This window comes from Panicum virgatum, chromosome 4N, assembly GCF_016808335.1.
Source record: "Panicum virgatum strain AP13 chromosome 4N, P.virgatum_v5, whole genome shotgun sequence".
Taxonomy (NCBI): Eukaryota; Viridiplantae; Streptophyta; class Magnoliopsida; order Poales; family Poaceae; genus Panicum; species Panicum virgatum.
This window is the reverse complement of record NC_053148.1, coordinates 2,937,194-2,951,458: the sequence shown is the minus strand read 5'-3', so window position 1 is coordinate 2,951,458 and position 14,265 is coordinate 2,937,194. Positions and strand designations below refer to the sequence as shown.

At 42.8% G+C, this 14,265-nt stretch overlaps 1 pseudogene; it reads right to left on the bottom strand.

Annotated features, from left to right (window-relative positions):
- The window catches only part of LOC120670427, a 32,915-nt pseudogene extending 21,439 nt beyond the window's left edge, over positions 1-11,476 (bottom strand).
- Between the last annotated feature and the right edge of the window lie 2,789 nt (positions 11,477-14,265).

Here is a 14,265-nt window from a genome sequence, read left to right as displayed (position 1 = left end):
GCGATTTTCTTTAACACCGGTTGATCCGACGCGTAGGGTTTGAACGCCGGTTGATTGCGTCGGTGTAGTTCACCCGAGACTTCTGCAGATCTGTTTTTGAACGCCGGGCAATATACAAAGCAAACAGTAAGTACAACTAAGAACAATGCACCAAAACAAAAGAAAGGCTTAAAAGAGCCTATGGAAGGATTGGGCTCGTTGCTACGGGTACGAGAGCGCAAGAAACGCGGAAAATAAAGCTAGAGTTGAAAAGAAACAGAAACTACGATCTTCATTTGTATTAATTGGAAAACACATGTAAAGGACTTTTAAAAGAAATATCCTTGATTATAATTAACTCACTTTATATTTGCATTTATAAAATCGAAGTAAAACTTAGTCAAATTTTCTATTTAATTGTCTATGTAGATATTACACTATTTAAACAATTAATTAGAGAACATATATGTGAGAGCATCTAAAAAAAGCTAATGCAACAAGAACTAACTAAAACGGAGCTAAAACGGCGAATCTGTGGGCAAGACGGTGATCAAAGGACCTAGTCGTGATTAAACGTAGATGTGAAGGGCTAGCAGAAAAGACTTGCAAAATATAGCAAACTATGCTCACAGAAGATAACAAGCTGGTAAAGCTATTGCACAAGTTGCAAGGATCACGTGAGCGCAAGAATCGTCGAAAACGGAGTTAAAACAGAAAAGTTATGACCAAAACATGGTTCCAGGGGTTTATCTATAAAAGATTTGAAAGGAAAAGGGCTCTCGTAATAGAAACCAAGGGCCAAAAGGAAATTAAACCTAAACTTTGGGGGTTAGCATGCAAAACTAGGGCTCCTGGATGGCAGGATGGATTTTATAAAAGAATAGGGGTTAAAACAGAAGAAAACGGGCTGTTTTGTAAATACTTTTGAACTAACACGGATTGCGGGTTAATTTTGTAAAAACAGAGGGGATTTTTTGCAAAGTGGTCGAGGGTTGACCGGTATAAAGCTGTTGACCTAGATTAGATCTAATCCGAGCCGTTGGATTGGAATTGGGTGCCTCAGGATGGATCGGGCCGAGCGGGTGGCAGTGCTAGACATCGGCGGCAAGGCCTTGCAGCGGCGCATGGCCGGAGGTTCACCGGAGAATCGCTAACTCGTGATCCCGGCCATGGTTTTGGCTTGGATCTGGCCTGGGAGGTAGAGGGTGGCACCGCGAACGCAACTAGGGGCTCAGGAAGGGGTGACGACGCGGTTGAGGGTGTGCTCGACGGCAAAAGGTAGAGCGGGTCGCTGAGGTTCGCTCCGGCGAGGTATTCCGAGAGGAACAGAGGGGAAAGGTGGGGGAAAAGAGATCGGCGAGCACCCTCACCTAGACTCGAAGCTCCGACAGCTGTCAAACTCGAAGGAAAAGCAGCAGAGCGGCGAGACGCGTGCGGCGGCTGAGCTCGACCAATGGCGGTGATGCGAGCTTGGGTTTGGGGATAAGGCGGCGGCGCGGGTAGAAAGGGGGTCCAAGGAGGGTCGTGCAGTGCTTAAATAGGGGCGGGGACGGGGCTTTGGCATGCGGGTCACACAAGGCGAGGGCTAGCCGGGCGTTGGTCGGACTCTGCTCGAGTCCGAGCTCGGCACGGGGAAGAAAGCGACCCCGACAGGCAGGGCCCGCCTGGCGGTGAGAGAAAGAGAGAGGAGAGTGGGAGGCGGATTGGGCCGCGAGATTGGTAACGGACCGGCTGTTGGGCCGAGCGGAGGGGAAGAAAAAAGAAAAGGGAGAGAGTAAGAAGTTGGGCTAGGCTGAAAACAAGGAGGGAAAAGGAAATGTTTTTGAAATTTGAGATAGAATCAAACAAACTCAATTCAAATTCAAATTCAAATTCAAATTGAACAACAGGCAATAAAACAATGCAAACAACATGAATGCAAGGCAAACCGGATAACCCTATTTAATTTAGAAAAATAGCTAGTTATATGCATATTTCTTGTAAAGAGAATAAATATTGGGAAAATTTTAAAGTTATGAGAAAATCGTTACTTTATCTTTACTTTTAATCACATCCTGAAATCCAATAATTTCAGGGTGTGACAACTACACCGTCACTTGTGACTCTATAACATATTCTATTCTTTTGTATTAATAATAAAATCAATTTGTAGGAGCGGATGATGCCATTACCCACCCCTATAAATCCATATCCAATGGCGGGAGACGCCACACTTGTCCCTAGAAATATTTTTTTATTCCAAAAAATTATTTGAATCTTTAAATATAGCAAAATAAATAAAAAAGTGAAACTTTTATATTATAGTTATTAAGAACTATATATAGAAAAAATATGCCAAATAAATTTTAATTTATATAAAGGTTAAGATTATGAAAATCTCAAAGTATGGCTTCAGTTGTATAAGATATTATATAGTCATATCCATGCGTAGGGCACAACCAGTAAACGATCTTGTGATCCTAAATAATATTAAATAAATAATTTACAAACTATAAATTTTAGATCTTAGCGTTACAACTTTGAAATGGAACTACTCTAGATCCGATGTTGTTTGGAAAAAAATCAAACTTTTAGATTTTAAATTAGAGAACTTATAATATTTTTTAAGTATTAAATGATCTTAAATAAAAATTCATCAACTAAAATTCTAGATCTCGTCAACTTCTACAATTTTGGTATAAAGTTTGACTTCATCCATGATCATATGGAAACTTATGATTTTTTTTGCGTGAGACCATTTGTAGGGGCGGGTCATGCCATCTCTCGCCTCTGAAAATCATTTTTAGGGCGGGTTACACCATCACCTGCCCCTAGAAATGTATTTTTAGGGGCGGGAGATACGTCATACGTCCATAAAAATTGTGGCCATTTCTAGAAACTTGTGGTACTATCAGTCGCCCTTAAAAATACATTTTCAGGAATGTCTGAATTGCTATAATAATCCCGCTCCATTTGTAGAAGCGGATTAGCCTTTAGGCTGCTCATAAAAAAATGGACGTCCCTACAAATCATTTTTTATAGTGTAATGCCGCCGGACCACTAGGAACCAATTAAATTTTTGTTGGGACTAAATTTTAGATGACTAAATTTTAATTCATATCTGTTTGCATTCATGGACGAAATTTTAGATGTGATATATATAAAAATATAGAAATATATTTTTTGCCCATGTAATTTCGCTGTTGCTTTGCCTGGATGCCTATTGTGATATGGAGTTCAGTCTTCTCACAATTCTCTAAGTTTAGTCCAAATTAGGTGAATTTTGAGGACTAATGGATTAAATTTTAGTTGCGGTGCAACTAACTTTAGTCTATATTTTTGTCCACCTGTTTAGATCACCTAATAGACTAATGTTTATATCTAGAGTTTGATCCTAGTTCAAACGAGACTTTAGTCGTGTGCAATAGACAGGTCATCGGGACCCCACGCGGCTCCAATTATTTATTAGTTTAGTGCACTAACTTTAATCTCATTCATTTATTTCATAAAAGAGATAACAAAAAGATTATATCTCAAATAATTTGACTGATAACATATTGATTAAGCATCTTGGATCTCCCGTATGTTCTTTTATCAATAAAGCATTCATCAATAAAATATGAAGCTAATTTTCTTTTTCATGATCTGTTCTTGAAGATGAGGTAGTACACTTTCTCTCTTTCACATGTTGCGAAGCCCAGACATAAAAGAAGGTGATTCATGTACTTGAAGTTAGAGGTGTAAAAACCGACTGTATTTTCCAAAAAATCAACCACATACAATGAAAATAAGTGGGGATATTTATACCCCAGCCTCCGTCACAATGTTTTCGGAAATAGCCCTAACTACTCAAAATATTTGGAAGATTCTCTGGTCTTCTGGGCATTTCCGTATGTTGGAGTGTACATTTTTTACGTTTCTCATGCGGTCTCAATGGTAACCTCCGTCTCCTAGGTCATGTTCTTCTTGTGTCGTCACCTTTGGGTGCCACCTCCGCGCCTTCGGAGGTTGCACGACGCAGGCCTTTCTTCTAGGCTCGAAGGTTCCCGAGGACCTTCGCTCCTCCTGCGAGGCTCGTCCGGAATCTTCGATCCCTCGCGCTTCTTTCTGCGAGGCAAAATACAATAGAAAGTATTTTTGAGAGGGTTATGTTAGTGTCCGAAGGTCACTGTCAAGCGTCCGGTCTACCTTCGAACTTTATTCTAACATTTAAGGCCTTCTCGGAGGTGGCGATCCCTAACATCTCATTAAAAATTTTTGATATGAAAACATAAGAGCTAGCTGATATATTATTGTTGGAACCGAGGATTCAATGTTATTCTTATCCAGAGTGGAGCCGACACGTTGTTGTTTTATTCCACTTATTATTGGTACGACTAGCAACATATCTATACGTTGCCACGTGAAGATATAGATGAGCACAAAAAGTTAATAGAGTTGCATGTATCATAGAATCATAGTACAAGCAAAATTAGTCATCAAAGAGTTAAATCTGAAATTTATTTCGTAATATATACAACGGTGTTTGTTTGTAATTTAGGATGGTTTGACTTATGTTAAACTTTAAAAAATATGGTTATTTTGGATACGTATATATCATGTGAAAGAAAGAAACTAGCAACTTTTTATTGCCCTCCATTCATTTCTTTTTAGTGTTCTATTTATTTCCCGATCCTATATTTTTTTTAGATTGCACAGTACAACTCAAACACTCACAACACACGCACACTCACCCTTATAGATGCAAGTACACAAACTCTTCCCTATAACCATCTTCGAAGACTGAGCCGACAAATTTTCGAGATTAACAAAGTCACCATAGGTGTCTCACTGTTGACGAAAACATCGTGTACTAATGAAAATACAAAGCCGTTAAATCCTAGAATACTCACTTCCACAGAGAGTCGAGTCCAGGACCTGATGTGCTACCGAGGCCTTTGTAACCATTAGCGGTGCTACCGAGGACCTTGTAACCATTATGCTACGAGTCCTTTCGCTTCAAATCCAATACTTAACAAGAGCCCGTGCTTTGCATGTGAAAACTAAACTATACATAATATAAAATAAACAACTTTAGGTTGTTCATCGGGGTCGATGGTCAGTCATCCTACATGAGACAACACATACACAAATATTTGTTTAAGATTTATTTCCAGGAGCATTCTTGTTGATAATTTTTCCAAGAAAAGCAAACTTTTCTGGATGGATTAGTCTTTGCACTCTCAGCACAAACAAAGACCAGTAAAATTATTATTTTCTTGAAACCCAGCCGGCGATAGTGATCCACCTTAACCAACGCAGCCCCTTGACTGGAGCGTTCTTCGTTGCAATCTTCCTTCCTCTTCCTCTGTGATGCGATTCCTGCAGCCCGACTACTCTGCCCCTTCCGCTCTCTGCAAATCCAATCCAATTCCGATCCCTTCCCTCTCCTATTCCATTGGGTACCGCTAGCACCAGGATGACATCGGGGTCGCTGGCCATGGCAATGGCATTCGAGCCCCAAGTGGCGCCCGGCTCGGCGGCTACTCTGCTCCTTCCGGCCGCTCTCTGAAAATCCGATCCAATTTGGCATGGCTGTGTTGATGTAGAATTGGCCAACACACAAGCGCTAGGACGCGCAGAATTGCAACGATCAGAATCAGACGAAGTACCCCAGCGACCGGTCGGACGCAGAGTAGCTTCGCGAAGACTTAAAACTACGAGGTCGGGAGGGACCCGTCGGAGCTCGCAGATCTAGGATTGTCTTGAGGTCGGCTGGCCACTCAAGACGTCCTTGAACGCCGTCGAGACGAGCAAAGAACAGCACGAGGTTGGAAAAGCTAGGGTTTGAGGAAAAATAGAAAAATAATAGATTGATTGATTCGATTGGGTAGATGGACCTCAATCGGCCGTGACCTTTATATTTATAGGCCGGGTAGGACGTACCCCTTCCAAATCGAGTTACAAACGGACTCTACAACTCAGATCTAACCTGATTCGAATTACACAGGACCAAACTGGTCTGACCGGTCGGCCCGACCGGTCAGACCAGTCGGCCTTCGGCAATGCCAATTTTAGCTGCTAACATATGGCCCCCTGATTTTTAGTGAGCTTTGCAAACTAAAAAGCAAGTACCAAAAGGTAGTCTATTTACACAAAATATTCAAGGCTAAAAATAATGCTAAGGGCGATACTCTAAATCGGCCGTCTCCTTTCTTCAAGCGTCTTGCCACACGCTGGGATATTATTTCTTCAAGTATCTTCCATTAAGAGCTCTTGGAAGACGCTCTCCTTGCATTGTCGCCACCATATATGAATTCCCGAAGATAACTTTGACAATCTTGAACGGTCCTTCTCAACTTGGCGACCACTTGCCGAACTTGTTACCCTTTGTCCCAAGAGGCAATATAGTCTTCCAAACCAGCTCACCAACCTGAAAAGATTTACCTTTTACCTTCTTGTTGTAAGCTCTAGCCACCCGAAGTTTGTCCTTCTCAATTTCTTTTAACGCTTGCATCCGCTAGTCGCTTACTTCATCAATATTGTCCATCATCAAGTCATAGTAATCAACAGCAGAAATGTCATTTTGTTTAGCCAATCTATAAGCGTCCAGATTCACCTCAACTGGCAAAACGGCCTCTTGACCATAAACAAGCTCAAAAAGAGTAATTTTAGTAGCACCATGTCTAGATATACGATGAGCCCACAATGCCTCAGATAACACCTCATGCCACCTCCTGGGATTTTTTCTATCTTCTTCTTGATGAGCTTTATCAAGATCTTATTACTAGACTCGGCCTGACTATTGACCTGAGCATAGTATGGAGATGAATTGAGTATCATAATTTTATATGATTCGGCAAAATCACGTACCTCTTTTGACATAAAAGATGAATCTCGATCCGTTGTCAAAGTTTGAGGAATACCAAATCTATGAATAATATGCTATGTAATAAACTCAATTACCTCCCGATGCATCATATTCTTCAAAGGAACTATTTCGGTCCACTTAGTAAAGTAATCCGTAGCAACCAACACGAAGCGATGTCTCTTTGAAAAAGGGGGATTAATCTGTCCAATGAAATCCAACCCCCAACCTCGGAATGGCCATGGCTTGATAATAGGATGCAATAACGCAGCAGGCACCAATTGAACATTACCAAATTGCTGACATTCTTCACACGCTTTATAATATCTAAAATAATCCGCCATCATAGTCGGCCAATAAAAACCGGCTCTCCTAAGTAACCACTTCATTTTAAGAGCCGGTTAATGTGTACCACAGATGCCTTCATGAACTTCTCCCATAGCAACACGGGCCTGTTCAAAATCTAAGCACTTGAGAAGTAAATCTTCGGCGGTCCGACAATAAAGCTCATCATCGATCAAAATGTATTTAAATGCCAAACGCCGAATACTCCTCTCTGCACCTGTTGACGCTCCTTAGCGTCCCCGATTTATATACCGCAAGCGCACGGTTTCGTGTAGCTTTTCCCTTAGAGTATTCCCCAAAGGTTTATCAATCCACGGAACCAAAGAGACAAGAAACAATCTACTAGCATAGAGATTCCTTTGTGTTGAGATGGTGAAAAACGAATCTAATCTACTAAAAACGACAAACACCGAAGGTAACGAGAGAAAGTTAGAGATAACCAATCTAGATCACCTAGATCATGCATATGTTGTTCCGGCTAGATGAAGTGAAGTAAGGTAGATGTGAATCTCAATGAAAAGCATCTTTAAACTCAAAATCTCCAATCCGATCCCTCGATACCCCACCTACTTAGTGGCAACGTCCTGTCACAACGCCACCCCTTTCGACAAAAGTACCTTGAAGCAAGTCGAACCCCCTTTGGTAGTTCCGCCATGAACCTCTAGCCACCATGACTACAAGATCATGCTAAGCGATCTATCTCGATAATAGATCTAGGATGAAGCAAACCCAAAGAAAAGAACAAAATCGAAAGAGAGAACATGATCGCTAAACATTCGGAATCACAAATAACTTCACCATGAATGATTGTACATCACAAGATCACAACCGGGGCCCTACCTTGATCTTGATGATCCTAGCTCTAGAACTCCGACGTGGTCTTCCTTGCAAGGTTCCCACGTCGGCTAGGGCAAACCCTAGACAACTAGCACGACCCTCGGCTCTCCGAGAGGTGTCCCTCTATCTTCTCTGCTCCTTGACGTCGTCTTCCGAATTGATCTTTGCATGAACCTTGGGGAGGGGTCTTTAAATAGCCTCAGGGAACCCTAGGTCAAAGGGGAGGTCGAACCGACCTAAAAAAGGGCTGGGCCGGCTGGCCCAATGGGTCTAGGCCGGCCGGCCTAGCTCATTCCTTCGCCGTCTCGTGTCCTTCTTTCTCCCCAAGTCTTCAAGAATCTTCTAGAGTTTATGCCTTTCACGATTGCACCCCATTAGACGTCGTTATCTTCGAGAAAAAGAATAGGATGAAAAATCCTTCCTTAAATATCCCTTTGCTTTGCTTAGCCCCGAAGTATCTTGATCTTATCTTGTGGGCTTTGTCCTTTGGGCTTCATTGGAGGGCGGATGTGCATGAACGGGCCTCTAATCATCATGGCCTTCGATCCTTTGTTCGGGCTTTGGCCTTCGTCTTTCTTCGTGTCATCACGTGATCGTGGGCCTCGTAATTTCATGCTCCAAAATTGGTCAAAAACCTTCAAAAACGAAGTACCTCCAAAATATATATGCAAACGCAAAAACGACCAATAATTGGGCCGAGGTTAGGACGGTTAGTAATTCTGATATTAAATTCATGCCATTATCAAAGTTAAATAGGGGATAAAATGGATACTTAAGGAGCGCCAACAGCACCATGACCAGGGTCCTTTAAATATGTCACAATAGGCATCCTCTAATCAGCAAACTCGGACTTCCCTTTGGAATTGGAAGTGGCACCCGACTCGCTGTTTTCAGCAGGGCGACCGGTCAGACCGGTTTCTAGACCGGTCAGACCGGTCTGGGCAGTCAGACCGGTCGGGGCATCTGTTCTGACCGGTTCGTCCAGAACCAGTAACTCTGCTGTTGCTCGCATTGGCTTTCTCATGTTAAAATATTTTTTAATAACATCATAGCCAGATGCTTGCTGAGCCAGAGCATTTGCCTTCTTATTACTATCTCTTAGAATATGTCGGATTACAAATTCATCAAAGCAAGAGCTAATATCAAGATATCCATCAAGATATGCATTTAAAGATCCGTTATAGCATTGGCATACCTTGAATACTTGCTGCACCACCAGAAGTGAATCACCATAAGCTTCTACATGTTTAACGCCCATTGATTCCAAGAACTCCAAACTAAATAGAAGTGCTTCATATTCAACTTGGTCATTCGTGCGCTCTTCTTCCAACCGGTTTGAGAACTCAAAAATAGTACCATTCGGGAAAATTAGAACGGCACCAATCCCTTGTCCATCATCACAAGTCGATCCATCAAAGAACAATTTCCATGGTGTGCAAGTAATATAGCCAACTTCCAAATTATGCTCATCATTAATCCGATGTTCAATAATGAAATCCGCTACAATTTAATCTTTAATAGCTCTCAAAGACTCATAGGCCAAATCATATTCAACAAGCGCGTAATCCCACTTTCCGATTCTACCACTCAAAATCGGCTTTTGTAGCATATGCTTAATAACATCGGCTTGACAAGTAACTATGCAAGTACTTGATAAAAGATAATGCCTCAATTTGGTACAAGCATAATATAATGATAAGCACAATTTCTCAATAAATGTATACCTTGTTTCCGCGTCAATAAGTCGTCGGCCAACATATGTGATAACATACTCCTTTCCTTCGGTTTCTTGAGTCAAAACAGCACCAATAACCTTGTTTTCTGCAGCCACATAAAGCCTAAAAGGAATACCTCTCTTAGGTGCCTTGAGAACCAGTGGTGAAGACAAATACTTCTTGATCTTCTCAAAAGCCTCTTGCTGTTCTGCCCCCCAAGTAAATTCAGCTTCGTTCTTCAACCGAAGAATAGGAGTAAAAGCATCTATCTTTCCGAACAAATTAGATATAAATCTTCTCAAGTAATTCACCTTGCCCAGAAATTTTTACAATTCTTTCTTGCAAGCAGGAGCCTCTACTTTCTTCATGGCTTTAATTCTTTTTGGATCAATCTCTATGGCCTTCTCATGAATAATGAAGTCCAAGAACTTTCCAGCCGATACTCCAAAAGCACACTTGAGCGGGTTCATCTTCAATCCATACTGACGCATCCTCTCAAGAGCAAGTCTTAAATCAGCCAAATGATGAGTCAAGCCAGCCGATTTAATCATAATATCATCAATATAAACCTCCAATATAATACCAAGTAAATCATAGAAGATAAAATTCATAGCTCTTTGATAAGTAGCACCAGTATTTTCCAAACCAAAAGTAATGACAACCCACTCAAACAAACCAACGAAACCAGGACATCTAAAGGCCGTTTTAGACGTATCTTCTTCGGCCATAAAAATTTGATTATAACCCGCATTACCATCAAGAAAACTGATAACACGATGTCCAAAAACCTCATTGATCAACATATCGGCTATAGGCATAGGATATTCATCTTTAGGAGTAGCTTTATTAAAATCTCTAAAATCAATGCATACTCTAATCTTGCCCGAATATTTCTTCTCAACGGGCTCAATATTAGAGATCCACTCCGCATAATGACAAGACCGAATAAATCCAGTATCTAACAAATGATTAATTTCTTCTTTTATTCGGTCATACATAATAGGATTAAAACGCCTAGAAGGTTGTTTATATGGTCTAAAACCGGCTTTAATCGGCAGCCGATGCTCAACCAAATGACGACTCAAAACAGACATCTCAGAATATTCCCATGTAAAACAATAGACATATTCTTTTAATAACTTTATTAAATCGGCTTTACAATCATCCGATAAGTTTGCATTTATAAAAATCGGCCTAGAAATAGAACCATCTCTAATATCTATCTTTTCTAAAGGATCAGCCGACATAAAATCTTGGCCTAACTTATCTAAGTCATCCAAGTCTTCAATAGCTTCGCACATATCGTTCGCCTTGTCCCGATAGTGCTCGATACGCTGCTTCAGCCACTCTGCACTAGACCGGTCTGACACACCGGTCTGACCGGTCGGCCTCGGCCGGTCAGACCGGTCAGAGGAAGCGGTCTGACCGGTCGGCTCTGTGTCATTGTCCTACTGCATCATAAAAGTAAATGTAGCCGATTCTCCATCGGCTTTAGGACTGCAGAGACAAAACCTTTCTTGGCGCAACTGATCAAGTCGTAATCGGTCAAGTCCATGCCCGACAAGCACTTGATGTGATCATGTGCACCAATGAGCTCAGAATCGGTGGTTCCAATGAAAGAAGAGGTGTCACCATGCACAACCTCAACTTCATCGCCGATCCACTGAATAAGATATTAGTGCAAGGAAGATGGTACACACTGATTGTCATGAATCCAATCACGTCCAAGTATAAGGTTGAAGTTACCTTGCACCTCAGAGACGAAGAACGCCATCGCAACCGTCTTGCTCCCAACGGTCAACTCCATTGAAGCAACCCTCTTGGCACCAATGGGATCACCTCCTCCAACGCCGCTGACCGTCATGTTCGTCTTGATGAGCTCTTCGTCCGTCCCGCTGAGCTTTTTGTAGAGTGAATATGGCATCAAGTTCACAATTGCCCCACTATCCACAAGCATACGAGAAGCTAGCTTTCCGTTAATGTGCCCCCTCATATAGAGAGCCTTCAAGTGGTTGTCTGAATCCTTGGGCTTCGGAAATATAGCTTCGCGGGGCCAAAGTCTAGATGTGCGGTCTCCTCCTCCGGAATCGCCCAGTAGTCATCAGAAAAGCGCACAACATTGATCTCCATGTTTGTGCGTTCCGGAGAAGCCTCGTAATCCACCAACTCCTCGTCCTCTGCTGCTGAAGGAGCTGCTGGAACCTCCGGTGAGCCAGAAACTGAAGTAGAAACCACTTCTTCGGCCTTCTGCTCAGGCTCAGGGTTGACCGGTCTGACCGGTTGCTCTGAGCGGTCAGACCAATCCGGGACACTGGTCTGACCGGTCGGCTAGAGCGGTCCGACCGGTCCTGTGGGCTGGCCAGCTGCCTTGACCTGCCATACCTTGCCTTGAGAGATCCTTGGTCTATATTTGTCGAACTGCTCATCCCTCAATTTCTCCGCCTCCTTTTCCTTCTGCTCTTGGCGGTGAAGACGCTGTAACCTCCTTTTCTGAGTGTGTGTCAACCCCGGTGGGCACCACCTAGGCTGGAAGTACTTCTCCTTGTCTTGATCATTGGGGTTGCTGCTGCTGGCCTCATAATCATTGGCCAACACAAGCTTATGAGAAACATTGACTGGCTTCTCAACGATCACCGGTCCCTCTTGTGTATCTTGAGCTTTTCCTTTTCCGCCTTCAACTTGCACAACCTTCGCAGCTGGAACCTTCTCAGAATCAACTTGCATTGGCACTGGTTCGTCCTTTTTCTCTTTGACACGATATTCTTGGCGAACTGGACGAACTTGGGCCGGCCTCTGCTGAGACCGGTCTGATCGGTTGGGATAGGCCGGTCTGATCGGTCCGGGGTTCTGCCCCTGACCAGACTGGTGCTGACCCAATCGGTCGTGAAACGGCTGCTTCAACCTTTCAAACACAGGTCCTCTGGAGCTTCCCTCTCCCTGGAAGCGTGGTGGATACGGCATCAGATAGCATTGCATCCAAAATCCTCCATTCTCCCATGCGGGAAACTGAGAATCCGATGCCGGTGGAGCCCATGGCATTGTAGCATACATCGGCAGCATTTGCTGAGGAGGGAATACGGTAACCACATCAACCCTGCGCTTGCTCGATTCTCCCCTAGGAGATGAAGGTTCGCCTTGAGACGGAGGTGACCTCGGTCTCTTTTTTAAGGGCTGATCGTTTCGAACGGCCTTTGAGTACTTGTTCAACAATTGTCCAAAGGTAGGCTTCTGATTTGCGATCTTGCCCTGCATCTTTGGCTGATTAGTATTCAATGTACTCACTTCCGGACATTTCGGCTTGAATGTCCGGGGCTGACCACCATGGCAGTCTGACCGGCCGTCAGGACCGGTCTGACCGGTCGGAGAAACCGGTCTGACCGGTCTCGGCTGAGCAGCAGACCGGTCGCCCGAAGAAGAATCCCCTTACCCCCCGAGCGTGCGAGGCTTCAGTATGATTCTCAGATTTTTCTTCCCATCAGGAGTCTTCTCCTGAATCACCTCCCTGGACAGAATCTTGTTATCAACAGTCAACGACCTTTTATCACCAATGATTACATTCTTACCCGTTGCTCCTTCGGCTTGATCCGGCCGAATCAGCACATTTGCATTGTTGAGATCAATGGTATGAACCGGGAACGGAGCTTTATCTATCTTCATCTCCGAAAAGGTCAATCGTCTTTCATTTATGGCCGATTGTACCTGTCGATAAAACACATTACAATCGTTAGTTGCATGAGATGAAGAATTATGAAATTTGCAATAAGCGCGCCACTTTAGCTCCTCAAGCGGCGATATAACATGAGTAATTTTCAAATGCCTAAGTCATAATAATTGATCAAAAATGCGATCGCAGTTGGACACATCGAAAGTAAACTTTGTCTCCTTTTGCCAATTCTTTTGAGTCGGCTTAAGAGATGTACAAGTAGATGGTTTGGCTGAGCCGGGCCAAACAAACTCAGCAGCATATACTTCTTTATCCTCATCGTCCGATGAATCAGAATCATATTCAACAACATGAGTGTTTGAACGATGGGACTTATAGGTATCCCTTTTTTTAATTTAGTTTCTTGACTCAAAGCTTTAGCCTAAAGCTGATTTATAGAATAAAAACTCGAACCATCAAACTTCTCTCTATAGCTAGACTGCAAGAGCCAAATCAACCAAATCCTTTTCAGAAAGTGACAAATTAAAACATCGGTTCTTAATACCTTTAAACTTCTTAAAGTACTCATGGATAGACTCATCTCTACCCTATCTAACCGATGTCAAATCCGTCAATTTAGTTTCGTTAACTCAGCTATAAAAGTGATCATGAAACTTTTGCTCTAATTCGTCCCAAGAACGAATCGAGTTATGAGCTAACGACGAAAACCAAGAGAAAACCGTTCCCGTCAAAGATAAAGAAAATATGCGAACGCGCAAAGACCTGCTAGTACCGACTTCCCCAAGTTGAGCAATATACTAGCTAATATGCTCCCAAGTAGATCGGTTATCATCACCGCTAAACTTGACAAAATCGGGAACACGCCAACCAGTGGGGTAAGGAATTAAATCAAAAGCATC